This window comes from Mustela lutreola, chromosome 2, assembly GCF_030435805.1.
Source record: "Mustela lutreola isolate mMusLut2 chromosome 2, mMusLut2.pri, whole genome shotgun sequence".
NCBI classification, from domain to species: domain Eukaryota; kingdom Metazoa; phylum Chordata; class Mammalia; order Carnivora; family Mustelidae; genus Mustela; species Mustela lutreola.
The window spans coordinates 90483346-90506489 of record NC_081291.1 but is presented as its reverse complement, the minus strand read 5'-3'; positions in this window follow the sequence as shown (position 1 = coordinate 90506489).

Genomic DNA, 23144 nt, shown 5'->3' with positions numbered 1-23144 from the left:
TTCCCCTGCTGGGGCCATCAGTCAACATTGTTTGAAACAACTGATGGTTTTCTTCTTCTTGAAACCTTTTCTTCAGTGCCCCAGGGATACTTCTCTCTTGCTTGATTCTTCTGTCCCATGGCCTCTACTTCTTACTCTCCTTGCTGGTTCTCACAGCCTTTACAGACTCTATGTTACCCTATCCCTTGACCTGTTCTCTTCTCAATCTGCACTCACTCTCTAGGTGATCTCTGCTTTAAGGATTACGTATACCAGGATGACTTCCAACTTTATCTCTAGCACAGACGTTGACTCCAAACTCCAGAAGTCAGCTACTTGACAGCTACCACTTGGATATCCAAATAATATTTCAGACTTAAAAAGATTAAAATAGGGGTGCCTGGGTGGCTCAGTGGGTTAAGCCTCTGCCTTCGGCTCAGGTCATGATCCCAGGGTCCTGGGATTGAGCCCCGCATCGGGCTCCCTGCTCAGAAGGGAGCCTGCTTCCCTCTCTGTCTCCCTCTCTGCCTACTTATGATCTCTGTCTATCAAATAAGTAAATATTAAAAAAAAAGATTAAAACTATAGATCTGTCCCTCAAACCTGCCTCCCATCCTCTTTGTTCCACGGAGGCAACTCCATCCTTCCAGCTGCTTAGGTGGCAGCTCTTGGGGTCACTCTTAATTCTTTTCTTCCTCTCACAGCTCACATCCAATCCACTTGCAAATCTTATTGGCTCTACCTTCAAAATATGCTTTGGTAGTCCTATCCCCTCTCCCCACCACCACTGTGTAAATGTAATTTTTTCAAGCAACCACCACCTAGTCTAACTACTGTCATTTCTGCCTAGCACCAAGCGACGGCCTCCTAACTGGACTTTCCTCTCACTCTTACTCTGCTATAGTGTGCTCTCCACTCAGATGCCAGTGGCATCTTTTTATTTATTTGTATTTTAAATATTTTTATTTATTTAAGAGGGAGCATGTGCATGAGCAGGTAAGTGGCAGAGGGAGAGGGACAAGCAAACTCTACATTGAGTAGGGAGCCCAACATGGGGTTCGATCCCAGGACCCTGGGATTGTGACCTGAGATGAAGGCAGATCCTTAACTGACTGAGCCACCCAGGCACCCCTACCAGTGGTATCTTTTTAAAAAGTAAGTTGGATCTTTCATTCTTTTCCTCAAAATCCTTCTCATTTCACCTACAATGGAAGCTAAAGTCCTTACCATGGCCTATAGGGTTCCATCGGATTCAGCTGTGGCCTAGCCCTGTAATCTCCTCTCCCCCGACTCCCTCCATGTTAGCCCTACCCACTGATGTTCCTGGAATACGTCTTACATAGTCCCACCTCAAGGCCTTTGTACTCCCTGGTCCTTCTGCCTGGAAAGCTCTTTTTCCAGATACCAGCATGGCCTACTCTTTTGTTTTATCAAGTCTCTATCAAAAGTAGTTACATTTCTAGAGAGCACTTTCCTGACCACTTTATCTGAAATAGCACCCTTCATTGCTCTCTGTCCTTTTATCCTAATTTATTTTCTTCTTGGCACTTACCATAACCTAGCATTATACTGGACAAACATATTTGTCTATTTATTATCTCTCCTGCTAAAATAAAGGAGGGGACTTTGTCTGGTTTTGTTCTGGTTGTATGCCTAACACCTCACTGTACATAGCATACAGTAGGCACCTGATAAATAGTTGTTGAAAAAAGGAATAAATAGGCATACAACTGAGAACTAAACAAAAATTTTCACCCCAGAATTTTTCATAGCAAAAACTTTAAGCAGCTTCAATGCCCTTCAGTGAAAGAAGAAAAATAAAATGTAGTCTAAGGCTCGAGGAGTCAAGATGGCGGAGAAGTAGCAGGCTGAGACTACTTCAGCTAGCCGGAGATCAGCTAGATAGCTTATCTAAAGATTGCAAACACCTGAAAATCCATCGGCAGATCGAAGAGAAGAAGAACAGCAATTCTGGAAACAGAAAAACAACCACTTTCTGAAAGGTGTTTTCTTTTTTTAAATTCTTTTCCTTTCTTTTTTTTTCTTTTTTCTTTTTTTTTTTCTTTCTTCCTTTTTGAACCTCTTTTTATCCCCTTTCTCCCCTCTCACGATTTTGGATCTCTTCTAATTTGGTTAAAGCACATTTTCCTGGGGTTGTTGCCACCCTTTTAGTATTTTACTTGCCCCTTCATATACTCTTATCTGGACAAAATGACAAGACGGAAAAATTCAACACACAAAAAAAAAAAGAACAAGAGGCAGTACCGAAGGCTAGGGACCTAATCAATACAGACATTGGTAATATGTCAGATCTAGAGTTCAGAATGACAATTCTCAAGGTTCTAGCCGGGCTCGAAAAAAGGCATGGAAGATATTAGAGAAACCCTCTCGAGAGATATAAAAGCCCTTTCTGGAGAAATAAAAAAACTAAAATCTAACCAAGTTGAAATAAAAAAAGCTATTAATGAGGTGCAATCAAAAATGGAGGCTCTCACTGCTACGATAAATGAGGCAGAAGAAAGAATTAGTGATATAGAAGACCAAATGACAGAGAATAAAGAAGCTGAGCAAAAGAGGGACAAACAGCTACTGGACCACGAGGGGAGAATTCGAGAGATAAGTGACACCATAAGACGAAACAGCATTAGAATAATTGGGATTCCAGAAGAAGAAGAAAGAGAGAGGGGAGCAGAAGGTATACTGGAGAGAATTATTGGGGAGAATTTCCCCAATATGGCAAAGGGAACGAGCATCAAAATTCAGGAGGTTCAGAGAACGCCCCTCAAAATCAATAAGAATAGGCCCATACCCCGTCACCTAATAGTAAAATTTACAAGTCTCAGTGACAAAGAGAAAATCCTGAAAGCAGCCCGGGAAAAGAAGTCTGTAACATACAATGGTAAAAATATTAGATTGGCAGCTGACTTATCCACAGAGACCTGGCCGGGCTCAAAAAGAAAGAGCTGGCATGATATTTTCAGAGCACTAAACGAGAAAAACATGCAGCCAAGAATACTATATCCAGCTAGGCTATCATTGAAAATAGAAGGAGAGATTAAAAGCTTCCAGGACAAACAAAAACTGAAAGAATTTGCAAACACCAAACCAGCTCTACAGGAAATATTGAAAGGGGTCCTCTAAGCAAAGAGAGAGCCTACAAGTGGTAGATCAGTAAGGAACAGAGACAATATACAGTAACAGTCACCATACAGGCAATACAATGGCACTAAATTCATATCTCTCAATAGTTACCCTGAATGTTAATGGGCTAAATGCCCCAGTCAAAAGACACAGGGTATCAGAATGGATAAAAAACAAAACCCATCTATATGTTGCCTCCAAGAAACTCATTTTAAGCCCAAAGACACCTCCAGATTTAAAGTGAGGGGGTGGAAAAGAATTTACCATGCTAATGGACATCAGAAGAAAGCAGGAGTGGCAATCCTTATATCAGATCAAGTAGATTTTAAGCCAAAGACTATAATAAGAGATGAGGAAGGACACTATATCATACTCAAAGGGTCTGTCCAACAAGAAGATCTAACAATTTTAAATATCTATGCCCCCAACGTGGGAGCAGCCAACTATATAAACCAATTAATAACAAAATCAAAGAAACACATCAACAATAATACAATAATAGTAGGGGACTTTAACACTCCCCTCACTGAAATGGACAGATCATCCAAGCAAAAGATCAGCAAGGAAATAAAGGCCTTAAACGACACACTGGACAAGATGGACATCACAGATATATTCAGAACATTTCATCCCAAAGCAACAGAATACACATTCTTCTCTAGTGCACATGGAACATTCTCCAGAATAGATCACATCCTCGGTCTTAAATCAGGACTCAACTGGTATCAAAAGATTGGGATCATTCCCTGCATATTTTCAGACCACAATGCTCTGAAGCTAGAACTCAACCACAAGAGGAAGTTTGGAAAGAACCCAAATACATGGAGACTAAACAGCATCCTTCTAAAGAATGAATGGGTCAACCGGGAAATTAAAGAAGAATTGAAAAAAATCATGGAAACAAATGATAATGAAAATACAATGGTTCAAAATCTGTGGGACACAAAGAAGGCGTCCTGAGAGGAAAATATATAGCGGTAGGTCTCAGGTACACAACCTAACCCTACACCTAAAGGAGCTGGAGAAAGAACAAGAAAGAAACCCTAAGCCCAGCAGGAGAAGAGAAATCATAAAGATCAGAGCAGAAATCAATGAAATAGAAACCAAAAAAACAATAGAGCAAATCAACAAAACTAGGAGCTGGTTCTTTGAAAGAATTAATAAAATTGATAAACCCCTGGCCAGACTTATCAAAAAGAAAAGAGAAAGGACCCAAATAAAATCATGAGTGAAAGAGGAGAGATCACAACTAACACCAAAGAAATACAAACTATTATAAGAACATACTATGAGCAGCTCTACGCCAACAAATTTGACAATCTGGAAGAAATGGATGCATTCCTAGAAACATATAAACTACCACAACTGAGCCAGGAAGAAATAGAAAGCCTGAACAGACCCATAACCAGTAAGGAGATTGAAATAGCCATCAAAAATCTCCAAACAAACAAAAGCCCGGGGCCAGACGGCTTCGTGGGGGAATTCTACCAAACATTTAAAGAAGAACTAATTCCTATTCTCCTGAAACTGTTCCAAAAAATAGAAATGGAAGGAAAACTTCCAAACTCATTTTATGAGGCCAGCATCACCTTGATCCCAAAACCAGACAAGGATCCCACCAAAAAAGAGAGCTATAGACCAATATCCTTGAGGAACACAGATGCGAAAATTATCACCAAAATACTAGCCAATAGGATTCAACAGTACATTAAAAGGATTATTCACCACGACCAAGTGGGATTTATTCCAGGGCTGCAAGGTTGGTTCAACATCCGCAAATCAGTCAATGTGATACAACACATCAATAAAAGAAAGAACAAGAACCATATGATACTCTCAATACATGCTGAAAAAGCATTTGACAAAGTACAGCATCCCTTCCTGATCAAAACTCTTCAAAGTGTAGGGATAGAAGGCACATACCTCAATATCATCAAAGCCATCTATGAAAAACCCACCGCAAATATCATTCTCAATGGAGAAAAACTGAAAGCTTTTCCGCTAAGGTCAGGATCACGGCAGGGATGTCCATTATCACCACTGCTATTCAACATAGTACTAGAAGTCCTAGCCTCAGCAATCAGACAACAAAAGGAAATTAAAGGCATCCAAATCAGCAAAGAAGAAGTCAAATTATCACTCTTCGCAGATGATATGATACTATATGTGGAAAACCCAAAAGACTCCACTCCAAAACTGCTAGAACTCATACAGGAATTCAGTAAAGTGTCAGGATATAAAATCAATGCACAGAAATCAGTTGCATTTCTCTACACCAACAATAAGACAGAAGAAAGAGAAATTAAGGAGTCAATCCCATTTACAATTGCACCCAAAACCATAAGATACCTAGGAATAAACCTAACCAAAGAGGCATGGAATCTATACTCAGAAAACTATAAAGTGCTCATGAAAGAAATTGAGGAAGACACAAAGAAATGGAAAAATGTTCCATGCTCCTGGATTGGAAGAATAAATATTGTGAAAATGTCTATGCTACATAAAGCAATCTACACATTTAATGCAATTCCTATCAAAGTACCATCCATATTTTTCAAAGAAATGGAACAAATAATTCTAAAATTTATATGGAACCAGAAAAGACCTCGAATAGCCAAGGGGATATTGAAAAAGAAAGCCAAAGTTGGTGGCATCACAATTCCGGACTTCAAGCTCTATTACAAAGCTGTCATCATCAAGACAGCATGGTACTGGCACAAAAACAGACACATAGATCAATGGAACAGAATAGAGAGCTCAGAAATAGACTCTCAACTCTATGGTCAACTAATCTTCGACAAAGCAGGAAAGAATGTCCAATGGAAAAAAGACAGCCTCTTCAATAAATGGTGTTGGGAAAATTGGACAGCCACATGCAGAAAAGTGAAATTGGACCATTTCCTTACACCACACACAAAAATAGACTCAAAATGGATGAAGGACCTCAATGTGCGAAAGGAATCCATCAAAATCCTTGAGGAGAACACAGGCAGCAACCTCTTCGACCTCAGCCGCAGCAACATCTTCCTAGGAACATCGCCAAAGGCAAGGGAAGCAAGGGCAAAAATGAACTATTGGGATTTCATCAAGATCAAAAGCTTTTGTACAGCAAAGGAAACAGTTAACAAAATCAAAAGACAACTGACAGAATGGGAGAAGATATTTGCAAACGACATATCAGATATCCAAAATCTATAAAGAACTTAGCAAACTCAACACCCAAAGAACAAATAATCCAATCAAGAAATGGGCAGAGGACATGAACAGACATTTCTGCAAAGAAGACATCCAGATGGCCAACAGACACATGAAAAAGTGCTCCATATCACTCGGCATCAGGGAAATACAAATCAGAACCACAATGAGATATCACCTCACACCACTCAGAATGGCTAAAATCAACAAGTCAGGAAATGACAGATGCTGGCGAGGATGCAGAGAAAGGGGAACCCTCCTACACTGTTGGTGGGAATGCAAGCTGGTGCAACCACTCTGGAAAACAGCATGGAGGTTCCTCAAAATGATGAAAATAGAACTGCCCTATGACCCAGCAATTGCACTACTGGGTATTTACCCTAAAGATACAAACGTAGTGATCCAAAGGGGCACGTGCACCCGAATGTTTATAGCAGCAATGTCCACAATAGCCAAACTATGGAAAGAACCTAGATGTCCATCAACAGATGAATGGATAAAGAAGATGTGGTATATATACACAATGGAATACTATGCAGCCATCAAAAGAAATGAAATCTTGCCATTTGCGACAACATGGATGGAACTAGAGCGTAACATGCTTAGTGAAATAAGTCAAGCAGAGAAAGACAACTATCATATGATCTCCCTGATATGAGGAAGTGGTGAGGCAACATGGGGGCTTAAGTGGGTAGGAGAAGAATCAATGAAGCAAGATGGGATTGGGAGGGAGACAAACCATAAGTGACTCTTAATCTCACAAAACAAACTGAGGGTTGCTGGGGGGAGGAGAGTTGGGAGAAGGGGGTGGGATTATGGACATTGGGGAGGGTATGTGCTTTGGTGAGTGCTGTGAAGTGTGTAAACCTGGCGATTCACAGACCTGTACCCCTGGGGATAAAAAGATATGTTTATAAAAAATAAAAAATTTAAAAAAAAAGGTTAGGAGAAAAATTTATTTTAGCTAAGGTTGTACGATAAAAGATCAACATAAATATCAATTGTTTTTCAATAAGCAAATAATCAGTAAACAATCAGAATTTCAATTTTAAAACAGCATTTAAAATAGCATCAAAAATATGAAATAGGGCTAAATCTGACAAAACGTGAAAAATCTGTACACTATAACCTATAAGATATTGCTGAGAAAAATTAAAGACCTAAATAATAGGAGAGAGAGATCTCGTTTATAAAGACTCAATATTGTTAAGATGTTAATTATCTCCAAATTATTTATAGATTCAAGGCAATCTCAATCAAAATCTCATCAGAAATTTTTCTAGAAATCAACAATCTGATTCTAAGATTAATATGGAAATTCAAAGAACCTACCCTAGACAAAACAATTTGGGAAAAGAACTAAGAGTGTTAACACTACCTCATTTTAAGACCTACTACAAAGCTGTGGTATTGACATCAAGTATTGACAAAGAAGATCAACCAAAAAGAACAGACAGTCCAGAAAGAGTCCTACATTAGGGACATTAATTTTTTTTTCTCAAGGTGCAAATACAATTAATGGAGAAGGGATGGTGTTTTCAACAAATGGTGCTAGAATAACTAGATACTTATACATAGTAACAACAATAACAACAACAATAAAAAAATACTTCATGCCATTTAAAGAAATGAAGTGAAAATGGGTCATGAACCTAAATGTAAAATCTGAAACTATAAAAATTCTAGGAGAAAACAAGAGAAAATCTTTATGGATTTAGGTTAGGCAATTCTTCTTAGATATAACACCAAAAACATGATTCATAAAAGGACAAATTAATAAGTTGGATTTCATTGAAATTTAGAACTTCTGCTCTTCAGATGACACTATTAAGAAAATGAGAAAACAAGCTAGAGACTAGGAGAAGATATTTGCATAGAATGTATCTGATAAGAGACTTGCATCCAGAATAAAGAACTCCCAAAATTCAAGGACAAAAAAAAAAGGAAAAAATCCATAAAAAAATGGGCAAAACATTTAAACAGAACTTCCACAAAAAAAATATATAAATGGCAATAAACACATGAAAAGATGTTCAAAATCAGTCATTAGGGAAATGCAAATTAAAATAACTACACACGTATTTAAAAAGTTAAATTAAAAAGACTAACCATACCAAGTGTCAGCAAGAATGTTGTGGAATTGAAACTCTCCTACTAGCTGGTGGGAATGCAAATGGAAAATAGTTTAGCAGTTACTTAAAGAGTCAAACATACATCTACCATACGATTCAGCCATTGCATTCTTAGGTATTTACCCACGAAAAATGAAAACATATACAAAGACCTATACAGAACTATCCCAAAGAACATGTATTTGTTTATAAAAGCCTCAAACTTGAAACAATCCAAATGTCCAGGTAAGTAGATAAAGGAATATATTCACACAATGAAACACTACTCAACAATAAAAGGGAACATACAAAAATATGGATGAATGCCATTGCAATTATGTGGAATGAAAGAAGCCAGGGAAAAAAAGAGTACATACTGTATTATTCCATTAATATGAACCTCTAGAAAATGTAAACTAGTCCATATGACAGGGAACAGATCAACAGTTCCCTGGGGAGATAGTGGAGAGGAAAGGATAGGAGGGAGGGATTACTTAGGCACAAAAGGAAATTTGGGGGGTGATGGATATGTTCACTATGTTGATTATGAGAATGGTTTCATAGGTAAATGCATACATCAAACTTTACCAAACTGTACACTAAATATGTATTTATTTTATGTCAATTATCCCTCAAAATACTATTAAAAAAAGAAATAAGTTCAAATTAATTCAATAATAGTCTGATAGGGCACCTGGGTGGCTCAGTAGGTTAAGCCTCTGCCTTCGGCTCAGGACATGATCCCAGGGTGCTGGGATCGAGGCCCACATCGGACTCTCTGCTCAGCAGGGAGCCTGCTTCCTCCTCTCTCTCTCTCTGCCTGCCTCTCTGCCTACATGTGATCTCTGTCTATCAAATAAATAAATAAATCTTTAAAAAAAAATAATCGTCTGATAGAAGGAAATGTCTGTTAAGATTTTGCCTGTAGTTGGAAAATAAAGTCAAATGGGCAAAATTTGCTTATTCAACCCAATTAAATGTCAATGGGGACCAATTAAAATGTTTGCTAATTTGTGCAATGGTTTTGTACAGTATAAATCTACAAATTAGAATAATACGTGGATATTTCACTGTTTTTAAAGATTGTATTTATTTGAGAACGAGAGAAGCAGAGAGAGAAGGACAAACAGACTTGAGACAAGATGTGAGGCTTGATCTCATGATCCTGAGATCATGACCTGAGCTGAAGACAAGAGTCAGATGCTTAACTGACTGAGCCACCCAGGCACCTCGACTATACAGCTATTTAAAAAATTATTATGAAAATGTTTACTGTTTAATGCTAAGTAAGAAGACTGAGAAATTGTGCCTCACCCTTTGATTATGCATGCATTTTGGTCAAGAACTGGAAAAATACTTTGGAAAACAAAAAGTTTATGTGATAGGGTGACAGGACACTGGGTGATGACTTCCTTGTTATGTTAAAACTTATGTAAATACTCCTGAAGCTGTTTCAAAAAACAGAAACAGAAGGAAAACTTCCAGACTCATTCTATGAGGCCCGCATTATCCTGATCCCCAAACCAGACAAAGATTCCATTAAAAAGGAGATTTTTAGACCAATATCCTGATGGATATGGACACCAAAATTCTCAACAAGATCCTCACTAATAGGATCCCACAGCACATTAAAAGAATTATCCATCACAGCCACATGGGATTTATCCCTCAGATGCAAGGGTGGTTCACTTTCACAAATCAATGTGATAGAGCACATTAATAAGAGGAGAGAGAAGAAACACATGGTCCTCTCAATTGATGCAGACAGTGCATTTGACAAAATACAGCATCCTTTCCTGATTAAAACTCTTCAGGTATAGGGAAAGAAGGAACATTTCTCAGTTTCATAAAATCCATCTATAAAAAATCCACAGCAAATACCATTCTCAATGGGGAAAAGCTAAGACCCTTTCTCCTAAGATCAGGAACACAGTGATGCCCAATCTTGCCACTATTGTTCAACATAGTAGTAGAAGTCATAGCAACGGCAATCAGACAATAAAAAGAAATAAAAGGTATTCAAATTGGCAAAGAAGAAGTCAAACTCTCTCTCTTCGCAGATGACATGATTCTTTATGTGGGAAACCCAAAAGACTTCACCCCTAAATTACTAGAACTCATACAGCCAATTCAGTAATGTGACAGAATATAAAATCAATGCACAGAAATCAGTTGCTTTCTTCTGCACTAACTGTAGAAAGAGAAATTAGAGAATTGATTCCATTTACAATAGCACCAAAAACCATAAGCTACCTTGGAACAAACCTAACCAAAGAATTAAAGATTTATACTCTAGGGAACCACAGAACACTTATGAAAGAAATTGAAGACGACACAAAAAGGTGGAAAAACATCCCATGCTCATGGATTGGAAGAATAAATATTGTTAAAATGTCTGTGCTGCCCAGAACAATCTATACTTTCAAAGCCATCCCAATCAAAATACCAACGGCATTTTTCAAAGCGCTGGAACAATCCTAAAATTTGTATGGAACCAGAAAAGACCCTGAATCGCCAAGGAAATGCTGAAAAAGAAAAACAAAGCTGGGGCATCATGTTACCTGATTTCAAGTTATATTACAAAACTGTGATCAGCAAGACAGCATGGTACTGCCACAAAAACAGACACATAGATCAATGGAACAGAATAGAGAGCCCAGATATGGACCCTCAACTCTCAAATACTCTTCAACAAAGCAGGAAAAATATCCAGTGGAAAAAAAGACAATGTCTTCAATAAATGGTGCTGGAAAAATTGGACAGTTACATACAGAAGAATGAAACTCAACCATTCTCTTACACCATACAAAAAGATAAACTCAAGGGGCGCCTGGGTGGCTCAGTGGGTTAAAGCCTCTGTCTTTGGCTCAGATCACGATCCTGGGGTCCTGGGATCGAGCCCAGCCTCGAGCTCTCTGCTCTGTGGGGAGCCCACTCCCCTCTCTCTCTCTGCCTGCCTCTCTGCCTGCTTGTGATCTCTCTCTCTGTCAAATAAATAGATAAAATTAAAAAAAAAAAAAAGATAAACTCAAAATGGATGAAAGACCTCAATGTGAGACACGATCCACGAAAGTCCTAGAGAATAATATAGGCAGTAACCTCTTCAACATCGGCCACAGCAACTTCTATGAAGAGACGTCTCCAAAGGTAAGGGAAACAAAAGCAAAAATGAACTTTTGGGACTTCATCAAGATAAAAAGCTTCTGCACAGCAAAGGAAACAGTTAACAAAACAAATAGACAATCCACAGAGTAGAAGATATTTACAAATGACACACAGATAAAGGGCTGACATCAAATATCTATAAAGAACTTCTCAAACTCAACACCCAAAAAACAAATAATCAAGTCAAAAAGTGGGCAGAAGACATGAACAGACACTTCTCAAAAGAGAACATACAAATGGTTAACAGACACATGAAAAAATGTTCATCATCATTAGCCATCAGGGGAATTCAAATCCAAACCACATTGAGATACCACTTCACACCAGTTAGAATGGCAACAATCAACAAGGCAAAAACAAGTGTTGGAGAGGTTATAGAGAAAGGGGAACCCTCTTACACTGTTGGTGGGAATGCAAATTGGTGCATCCACTTAAGGAAACAGCGTGGAGGTCCCTCAAACAATTAAAAATAGAGCTTCCCGATGACCCAGCAATTGCACTACTGGGTATTTGCCCCAAAGATACAGATGTAGTGAAAAGAAGAGCCATATGCACCCCAAAGTTCATAGCAGCAATATCCACAATAGCCAAACTGTGGAAAGAGCCGAGATGCCTTTCAATAGACGAATGGATAAAGAAGATGTCATCCATATACACAATGGAATATGACTCAGCCATCAGAAAGGATGAATACCCAATATTTGCATCAACCTGGATGGAACTGGAGGAGATTATGCTGAGTAAAATAAGTCAAGCAGAGAAATTCAATTATCATATGGTTTCACTTATTCATGGAACATAAGGAATAGCATGGAGGACATTAGGAGAAGGAAGGGAAAAATGAAGGGTGGAAATCAGAGAAGGAGATGAACTATGAGAGACTACGGACTCTGGGAAACAAACTGAGGGTTTTAGAGGGGAGGGGTTGAGTTAGCCCAGTGATGGGTACTGACAAGGACATGTATTGAATGGAGCACAGAGTGTTATACACAGATAATGAATCATGGAACATTACATCAAAAACCAATGATGTACTGTATGGTGAATAACATAACATAATTTTTTTCTAAATTATTCAAACAATAAGTAATGTAAGTAGTAAAAAACAGGAATCAAATATTTTTAAAGCTACTAATTTTAAACAAATAGCCTAACATCATTCACTCCTAATTATCTTTACACAATGATTAAAAACCAAACAGATGATTCAGGAAGCAAAACCCAGTACTTTTTGAGGAGTTCGGATAATCAGGCAATTGACTGTCAGCAAATGAACCCTGAGCTATTGATTGTAAAGGAAAGCTTTTCTGGGAATGACATAACTCAATAGTAATGACAACTGTCATTAAAACCCAAAGACTAGATTGAAATATTATCAGAGTAAAGGCTGACACCACCACTGATTCTTTATTAAGCCTCTTCTACTGAAAAGCCCAATTTTTGTAGAGTGCTAAGGTAGGACTTGGGACCAAGCATCACAAATCTGTAAATTTACCATTTGAGCTTTTTAAAACTTTTGTACAAGGATTCCTGGTCTCCTGAGTACCATGGCAACACCAATCAGGAGAGAGATAAAACTCCCCTCAGCTCAAACCTTTGTTCATGTCATTCCTGGAACTAGACCCCCTAAGTGTCTATTGAAGATCATAAAAACTACAGTTCACAAAGGCAATTTGCATTCATTCCACAAGCCCTACTGAACACCTATTTGTGCCAAGCTTTGCATGCTGGGCCTATAACAACGAATAAAACACAGTTCCTGCCCTAGAAGAATTTACAAAGAAATAGGGCAACTACAGGTGGTGTGAAACTGCAAAGTGCATATAAATGTTAGCTTAATGTTACCTTTTTCACATCACTTTGTATTTTATTTCTTCTGTTCTTGTCCTCTTATTGTAGGAAATTCAAACAATCCAGAAAAGAAGAAAGAAGAAAATGTTAAGCTCTCTGAAATCCTACCATCAAGCAGTAAACATCACTGACATTGGCGAACATCCTCCCATCAATGGATTCGTGTATTAAATACATGGGAATCATACTCTAATGTTATTTTTCAATCTGCCTTTTCCAAGCAGCAGTCTGTAGTAGATCTTCTGACATGTTCATATACATCTTTTTAAAAATATGATATAGCTATAATCCTTCTCACTACAGGAAGCCAAAATGTTTTGGCCTATCATAAAAGTCCACAGAAAAAAACTCAGGCCACCTCTCTTCATTCATCTCCACCTTATCTTGTAGGTAATATCTGTCTTTTGTCCCAGGGCGGGAAGAACTCTGGCCTCAGAGCTGAAAGGCCTTGGTTGTGGTGCTGACATTGTTTTGACCCTGGGCCGTCCCTGAAACATTTGTAAGTTCTAACTTTTCTCTTCTGTAAAACAGGAGTAGTATTTACTCTGCCTGTGTTTTTCATTCAGTAAAAAGGCCTCAGTACCTTTGTTCTAGCTATTCCTTCTGCCAAAACTGTGCTAGGAACAGAGGAAAACAACAAAGCACCCCTTGACTTTCGGAATTCTATAGGCCAATGAGAGACAGGGGGAAAAAAGGAAATTACAAACCACTGTGTCAAGGGCTCCTGGTACTCCACATCTGTTCTCAGCCCAGCATCCAGAGTGGCCTTTTAAATGTGTCAGTCATATCGGGTCACTGCCATGCTCAAAAATACTTCAATGGCTCTGACCTGCAGGGGCTTATGTGATCTGGCTACCTGTCACCAATCTGTCCTCATCTCCTCCTGTTCTTTCCCTCCCTCATTCTACCTGCCATACTCACCTTCTTGCTGTTCCTCAAAATCACCAGGCATGCTTTTCCGTCAGGGTCTTTATTTGTATTGGCTGGCCCCTAGATCTAGAACACTGTTACCCAAATTATCAACATGGCTTCCTCTTTGAAGCCTTTCAAGTCTTTGCTCAATTGCAGCTTTCTGTGTTAATGATCATCCTCCTTAGAACGGAAACCCCATCTCTGCTGTAGCATTCTGGATCCTCCTATCAATCAGCTCTATTACCACTCTCTAGTGTACTAGATACTTCACTCTCTACTCTTCATGTCTCTGCTAGAATGTAAGTTCTAGAAGGGCAGAAATTTTTGTCTGTTTTGCTGGTATTTCTGTAGCATACAGAACAATGTCTGGCACAAGAGATGTGAAAGAAATGTTTGTTGAATCAATTGGACAAAGCTGCCCAGAGATGGGAATAGAGATGAGGGCTGCCTCATTACACAGCTCTGGGGGAGAGCCTCCATCATGCTGTGTCAATGGAATCTTCTGAAACTCTGCAATGTGCACACTTCACAGCTCTATGTGATGATTCTAAAAACAGCCATGAAATTACTTTGACAAAGAACGGAAGTTATTAAATGAAAATATTTTTCTAATAACAATATGCAAAAATTTAAAGAAAAAATCATCCCAAACCCTTCAACCTAGAGATAATATCTCCATTAATTTTTGCTGAATGTCCTTCTAGACACTTCTCTACTTATGCATATATATACATATACACCTTCATTTTACATAAGTACCATCACTTACGCCAAAATGTTTTTTTTTTTTACCCAATAGTATATGATGATAAACTCTCCATGTCAATAAATGCAAATCTGTATCATTTCTTTAAACCGTGGGTCTATAAACTAAGGTCTATAAACAAATTCCATTTTTTAATAAAGTTTTACTGGAACACAGCCATGCCCACTCCTTCACACATTGTCTATGACTGCTTTCATGCTACAATGGCAGAGTTGAGTAGTGTAACAGAAACCATATGGCCCACAAAACCTTCAATATTTACTATCTGTTCTTTGATAGAAGCTTTTGCCAACCCTTGCTTTGTGACTGAGTATTAAAACAGTGTAAAAATGTCCTAATTGAATTACTCTTCTACTGTTACACATTTAGCTTGTTGCCAATTTTTGTTGATGAAAGAAGTCATATATACATCTTGGGACACATGTCCAATAAAAGGACAAATTCCTAAATCAATTTCTTGAGCCACATCCATTTTTCCATATATTTGATGACAGGTTAACATCCAAAATACATAAGGAATCCAAATAAACCAATAGCAATAATACTAATAACCACCATCCAAAGACCCTAAATAGACATTTCTCCAAAAGAAGACCAAAAAAAAACAAAGCATAAGAAAAGATGCTCAATATCACTAATAATCAGGAAATTGCATATCAAAACCACAAATGTGTATCTCCTCACACCTATTAGAATGGCCAGCATAAAAAAGATAAGAGATCACAACTGTTGGTGAGGGTGTGGAGAAAAGGGAGCCCTTATACAGTGTTAGTGAAAATATAAATTAGTGCTGTCATATGGACAATAATATGAACATTCCTCAAAAAATTAAAAGGAAGGGGCCACCTGGGTGGCTCAGTTGGTTAAGCATCTGCCTTCAGCTCAGGATACAGGGTGCTTGGATCAAGTCCCACATTGGGTATCTTGCTCAGCAGGGAGCCTGCTTCTTCCTCAGCCTACTGCTCTCCCTACTGTGCTCTCTCTCTCTCTGACAAATAAATAAAATCTTTTTAAAAAAATTAAAAAGTAACTACCATTTGGTCAAGCAATCCCACTTTTGGGTATATAATCAAAGAAAATGAAATATATCTAAAAAAAAAATGAAGTCAGTATCTCTATATATGTATGTATATATGGATAAACATATATGTTTTTATATATTTATATATAATTTTTATATATTATATATTATATATAATAATAGAAATATAAATTATATGTAATAATGTGTGATTTACATTAGTAGGTAATATATTATATATTACATGTTATACATATATGTAATAATACACATATTTATATAATTATATATTAACATATAATATATACTATTATATATAATATTATAATTATTATTTTAAGATTTTATTTATTTGACAGAGAGAGACACAGCAAGAGAAAGAACACAGCAGGGGCAGTGGGAGAGGGAGAAGCAGGTCTCTAGTCGAGCAGGAAGCCTGATGTGGGGCTCAATCTCAGGACTCCAGGGTCATGAGCCGAAGGCAGTTGCTTAATGACTGAGCCCATATATAATATTATAAAATAATATAATATAATAATATGTTTAAATTATATATTATGTCTTAGCATATATATATAAAGAGAATAGATCTTAAGTGTTCTGACCATACACAAAATAGTATGTGAGATAATGAATATATTAATTAATTGGATTGTGGTAATTGTTTTACAGTGTATATATTAATTAAATCATCAGTTGTACACCTTAAAAATCACATTGTACAACCTAAAGAGATATAATTTTTATTTGTCAATCATATCTTCAATAAAGCTGGAAAAAACTGATCAATTAATCTAATTTGTGTTAAAAAACAAAAATAGAAAAATAACTGCAGTAAAAATATTCAAAGAAATAAAAACAAATATAGTAAATATTGAGAATGGTTTCACTGCATTGTAAAGAATATCAATCAAGCAATTAAGTTGGCTTGAGATTGCTCTAGAAAATATTTTCTTGAAGAAAATTCTTCCATTTTGCTGATGAGATTTCTCTAGAAGAGATCTTCACTAATAGCTTTCTACTCCTTGTCAGACTTTTTTCTATTTTTTTTTTTTTAGATTTATTTATTTATTTATTTGACAGAGAGAGATCACAAGCAGGCAGAGAGGCAGGCAGAGAGAGAGAGGAGGAAGCAGGCTCCCTGCTGTGCAAAGAGCCCGATGCAGGCCTCGATCCCAGGACCCTGAGATCATGACCTGAGCCGAAGGCAGCGGCTTAACCCACTGAGCCACCCAGGCGCCCAGACTTTTTTCATTAGCCACTTTCCTACAAGATTTCTGTGGTCTCTGGAGTCACTAGGGCCCCAGTTGTTCTGTTCAGAATTTGTTTTCCAACGAAGTGGCAGTCAATTTTAACAACCTTCACACTGACCTCTACCTTAGGTTTTATATCTTTTTCTAAGAGTTCCAAAGAGGTGGGCATTGTTGTACCATTCCAAAGTCTTTTTATAGTGTAAATTTAACAGCAAATGAGAAAATATTTTACTATTTAATGACACAATTTTACACGTGAGTTTTGTTTGGCTTATAGGCCAAATTATTTTCATCCTTCTATATTTCTTTATGAGGCTTCTGGTGAGGATTTATGTTTTGCCAGTTTGTCTTATTTTTATTAGAATATCCTGTTTATTGAAGAATGTCTACATCAAAAAACAAACAAGGGAGAGATAAAATACAAAGATCAAAACCCGGCCATGGGCTCTATGATGCTCAGGGACCAGAGTGCAAATACCAGGGGTAAAATATGTCTATTTTATCTTTATTTTTACAGCTCCCTACCTAACTCACTTAAAGACATTGTGCCCAAAGTTGAATTATACTGAAGGAAGTATGAGACATAGGAATCAGGGAAGGGAAAGTACAAAACTAAAAAAGCAACATCTCAAACACCGTGAAGGATCCCATTACCTTTTCTCTCCCTCATCAGGACTCAACTTAGGCCAGGGCTTCAAAATTTCAAGATAGATCAGTAGAAAACAAAATAAACAAACTAACGAACAAAAAAACTGTCCAAAATACTGGTCATGCATGTGAAATTTGGTGTTCTTAAGAGAAAGGAAAAAAAAACCCTTTACAATGAGATTCTTGAGGGTAAAGGTACCATAGTATCTCTCTATTCCCAACACTCAGTAAAGAGTCAGTGCAGCTCTTTTTGAGTAAATGAGTAGGTGAGTGAAAACAAATAAACCATGAACACAGAAGCGCAAATACCTGTCATTACTTAAGTATTTGGAACTCATTTGTCTGGAAAATTCAACGGTTCTCAACCATGGCTGCATATTACAATCATGCAGGAAGTTTTTTTTTTTTCCCCTTCAACTTTTAATTGGTGTACTATATACAGAAAGGCACAGATAATCTTGGGGAGCTTATAAAAACTGCTCGCCCACAGAGTGGTTAAATTTAAAAAGACTAACAACACCTAGCATGTTGTGGTAAAAAATGTAGAGCAACTGAACACTCCTACATTGCTAAAGAAAATGCAAAATAACACAATTTCTCTGGGAACCAGTTTGGAAGTTTCTTGTAAAGTGAAGCAGACACTTAGCATATGACCCAGAAATTCTACTCTAGGTATTTACCCAAGAGAAGTAAAAACATATTTTCCACACAAAAACTTTTACATGAATGTTCACAGAAACATTACTCATTACAGTTCATAACTCGAAATAGCCCAGATGGCCATCAATAGGTGAAGGGAGAAACAAAATGTGGTACCTCCATCAAATGGAATACTAATTGGCAGAAAAAAAAAAAAACTTAAAAAAAAAAAGAATAAACTACTAAAACATGTAACAGTATGAAGAGACTCATAAAACATTATACTGAGTGAAAAAATCTAGGCTGCCTGATTCCATTTACGGAAATTTATGAAATTCTAGGGCTTATAGTGACATAACAAGAATATGCAGGGATAAATCTTCATGACTTGGAAACTAGCAATGGATTCTTAGATATAACAGAAGCACAAAAAGCAGTAACAAATTATTGATAAATTAGATTTAATCAAAATTAAAACACTTGGGGGCGCCTGGGTGGCTCAGTGGGTTAAGCCTCTGCCTTCAACTCAGGTCCTGATCTCAGGGTCCTGGGATAGAGCCCCTCATTGGGCTCTCTGCTCGGTGGAGAGCCTCCTCCCCCTCTCCCTGCCTCTCTGCCTACTTGTGATCTCTGTCTGTCACATAAATAAATAAAATCTTTTAAAAAAATTAAAACTTTTATGTATCAAAGGACATTACCAAGAAACTGAAAATCCAACCTACAGAACAGGAAAAAAATATTTGTAAATTATCTCTGATAAGAGTCTAGTATCCAGGAAAATATACATGGGTATTTGTGTGAATACATCTGTAGATGGATGGATTGATCTATCTATCTTAATATATTAAGAGAGAGAGGGACGAAGAAAGAGAGATTTCTAATGACTCAAAAGTAAAATGACAAACAACCAAATTAAAAAAGGGGCAAAGGGGACTCCTGGGTGGATCAGTTGGTTGGGCATCTGCCTTTGGCTCAGGTCATGATTTCAGGGTCCTGGGATGGAGTCTCTCAATGGGCTCTTTGCTCGGTGGGGAACCTGCTTTTCCCTCTGACTGCAGTTCCCCTACTCGTGTTCTCTTTCTTTCTCTGACAAATATAAATAAATTCTTTAAAAAAACAAACAAAAAAATGGGCAGAGGACCAAATAGACATTTCTACAAATAAGAAATAAAAATGGCCAACAAGCACATAAAAAGGTGCTCAAGATCATTACAAATCTGATAAACAACTGTTATCCAAAATATACAAAGAACTCTAAAAACTCAACAAGAAAAAAAGAACAATTAAAAATGGGCCAAAAACCTAATGGATACCCCTCTAAAGAAGATTGTAAATACAGATGACAAACAAACATATAAGAAAGATCCCATGTCATTTAGGGAAATGCAGCCCAAATAAACAAGATATAACTACACACCTATTAGAATGGCCAAAATCTGGAATATTGACAACACAAAATTTTGGCAAGGATGAAGAACAGCAGGAACTTTCCTTCATTGCTGGTGGGAATGCAAAATAGTTACAGCCACTTTGAAAGACAGTTAGGCATATTTTTACAAAATGAAACATACTATATGGTCCAGCGACTGCACTCTGTGGCATCGATGCAAATGAATCAAAAACTTCTGTCCATCCAAAAACTTGCAGGTGGATGTTTCTAGCAGCTTTATTCATAATTACCAAAACTCAGAAGTAACCAAACGTCCTTCAATAGATGAATGGACAAATTGTGGTACATTCAATACCATTTAGCGCTAAAAAGAAATGTGCCAGACAGCCACAAAAAGACATTGAGGAGGGCGCCTGGGTGGCTCAGTGGGTTAAGCCGCTGCCTTCTGCTCAGGTCATGATCAAGTCCCGCATCGGGCTCTCTGCTCAGCAGGGAGCCTGCTTCCTCCTCTTTCTCTCTGCCTGCCTCTCTGCCTACTTGTGATCTCTCTCTCTGTCAAATAAATAATAAATAAAATCTTAAAAAAAAAGACATAGTGGAAACTTAACTGTGTATTACTAGTGAAAGGCTTCAAAAGGCTACATACTGTATTTTTTTCAACTTTAAGAAATTGTGGGAAAGGTGAAACTATGGAGATACCAAAAAGATGAGTGGTTCCTAGGTTAAAGGTAATGGTGGGGTTTGAGGCATATATAGGTGGAGCATGGAGGATTTATAGAACAGTGAAAATACTCTGTATAGTACTATAATGCTGGAACACCATCATTATACATTTTGTCCAAGCCCGTTGAAAGTAGAATACCAAAAGTGAACCCTAAAGAAAACTATGTACTTTAGGTAACTATATATTTATACTAAAGTATAAATACTTTAGTAACTAAGTACTATGTACTTAGGTAACTATAACTATTACCACTATAATGTGGTAATGGGGGTGCATCAATTGTAGCTGCTTTGTTGGGGGATGTTAATGGAGGAGGCTATGTGCGTAGGGAACCAGAAGGTGATGGGAAACCTTTGTATCTCCCTCTCAGCTCTGCTGTGAACCCAAAACTGCTCTTAAAAAAGTCTTTAAATAGTCATTTTTAAAAAGTAAAGCCTTAAACACACACACATACACGAAAAGAAACAACAAATTATTTCGTGGTTTAAACCAAAATTCAATTTAGTGGTTACCTCTTGTTGAGGAGAAAGAAGGTGTGGTCGGAGAAGACATGGTCTAAATTAATGGAATGTTCTCTTCCTTAAGCCAATTTGGGTATTTATTTTTATTATTCCTTTTTCAACATAGTTATTTAAAAAATTGTTTTAAACAAAGGTATATTTATTTTATACTTTTATATGAATTACATGTAATTTTGAAAAAGATTTACTTATTTGAGAGAGAGTGAGAAAAGCATGAATGGGGGCGTGAGTGGAGAAGCAGATGGAAAGGGAGAGGCAACTCTCCATCGAGCAGGAAGCCTGCTGCAGGGCTTGATCCCAGAACTCTGGAATCATGACTTGAGCTGAAGGCTGATGTTTAACCCACTGAGCCACCCAGGAGTTCCAAATCAGGTGAAATTTTTTTAAACACACACATACATATGAATCTTAATATGCCCTAGATTGTCTCTGGAACTTGATTTTTTTTAAACATTTCATTAATATTTATTTGTGGCAGGAGGAAGATGGTGGAGGAGTAAGGGACCTTAGTTTTACCTGCTCCCTGGAATTCAGCTAGATAGCTATCAAATCATTTTGAATACCTGCGAACTCAACTGAGATGTTAAGAAAAGAATAGCCGTAACTCTACAAGAGAAAAGTGACCACTTTCTGCAAGGTAGGAGGTGCGGAGAAGTGAATCCTAGGCGATCTACAGGAAGATAGACCATAGTGGGAGGGAGTCTCCATCACTCAGCTCCCAGCAAGTGAGAGAGCAGTGGAGCATAAAATTGGAACTTTTAGAAGTTGGCTCTAGTGAAGGATGTCCTGGTCTAAAAGGCACTCGGGTGGTGAAAAGGGGGCAGAACCCTTACTGGAGCAGTGTGGTTTCTGGATCCCTGGAGTCACAGAAAAACCGGGGGTGCCTGAGTATGGCAGAGCTCCCAGGCATTAGAATAGGGAAGCCGGCAGCAATCAGTAAGCCCCAGAGTGGCCTCTCAGGTCAGGGTTGCTATAAACCATGAACCATGGCACTGTTGGGCAACCACTCTCTGAGCAGGGGCCCAAAAAGCAGCAGAATCATGGCAAGACCTGCATTCCTACCCCTAGGAGGAGCGGCACAGGAGCACACTACAGGAGTCTGCAGGGTTTGGAGACTGAAAGCGGGGTCATGTGTCTGAGATAGAAATGTTAGGTCACAGCCCAGATGAGTAGAGTGCAGATGTAGACCAGGGAGAGAGGAGTGAATGACTGCTTTTCCCTAAGGGTATGATGAGTGGGGTGGGTGTGAACTATCAGCTTGGGAGCTGGAGAGGGAGAGGCTGCCATTTTCATTCTCATCCTCTACAGCTGCATGGAAAGCCTTGAGGGAACAAACAGAGAGCAAACCAAAGCCGATTACTCAGCCTGGCTCCTGGCAAGGGCAGGTGCAGTTCCACCTTGGGCAAACTTTTGAGAATTAATTCAACGGTCCCCTCCCCCAGAAGATGAGCAAGAACATCCAGCCAAGACCAAGTTTACCAATCAATGAGAACTGCAAAATTCCAGTGCTAGGGGAAAATAGTATATAGAATTGTGTTTTTTTTCTCATGATTCATTAGTCTTTCAATTTTAATTTATTTTCTTTTATTTTTCCTTTTCAACTAATTTCTTATTTTATCAACTCTTTTTTAAAAGTCTTTATTAATTTTGGGGGCACCTGGGTGGCTCAGTTGGTTGAGCGACTGCCTTTGGCTCAGGCCATGATCTTGGGATGGAGTCCCGCATCAGGCTCCCTGTTCAGCGGGTAATCTGCTTCTCCCTCTGACCTCTCTCCTCTCATGCTCTCAAATAAATAAGTAAAATCTTAAAAAAAAAAAAAAAAGTCTTT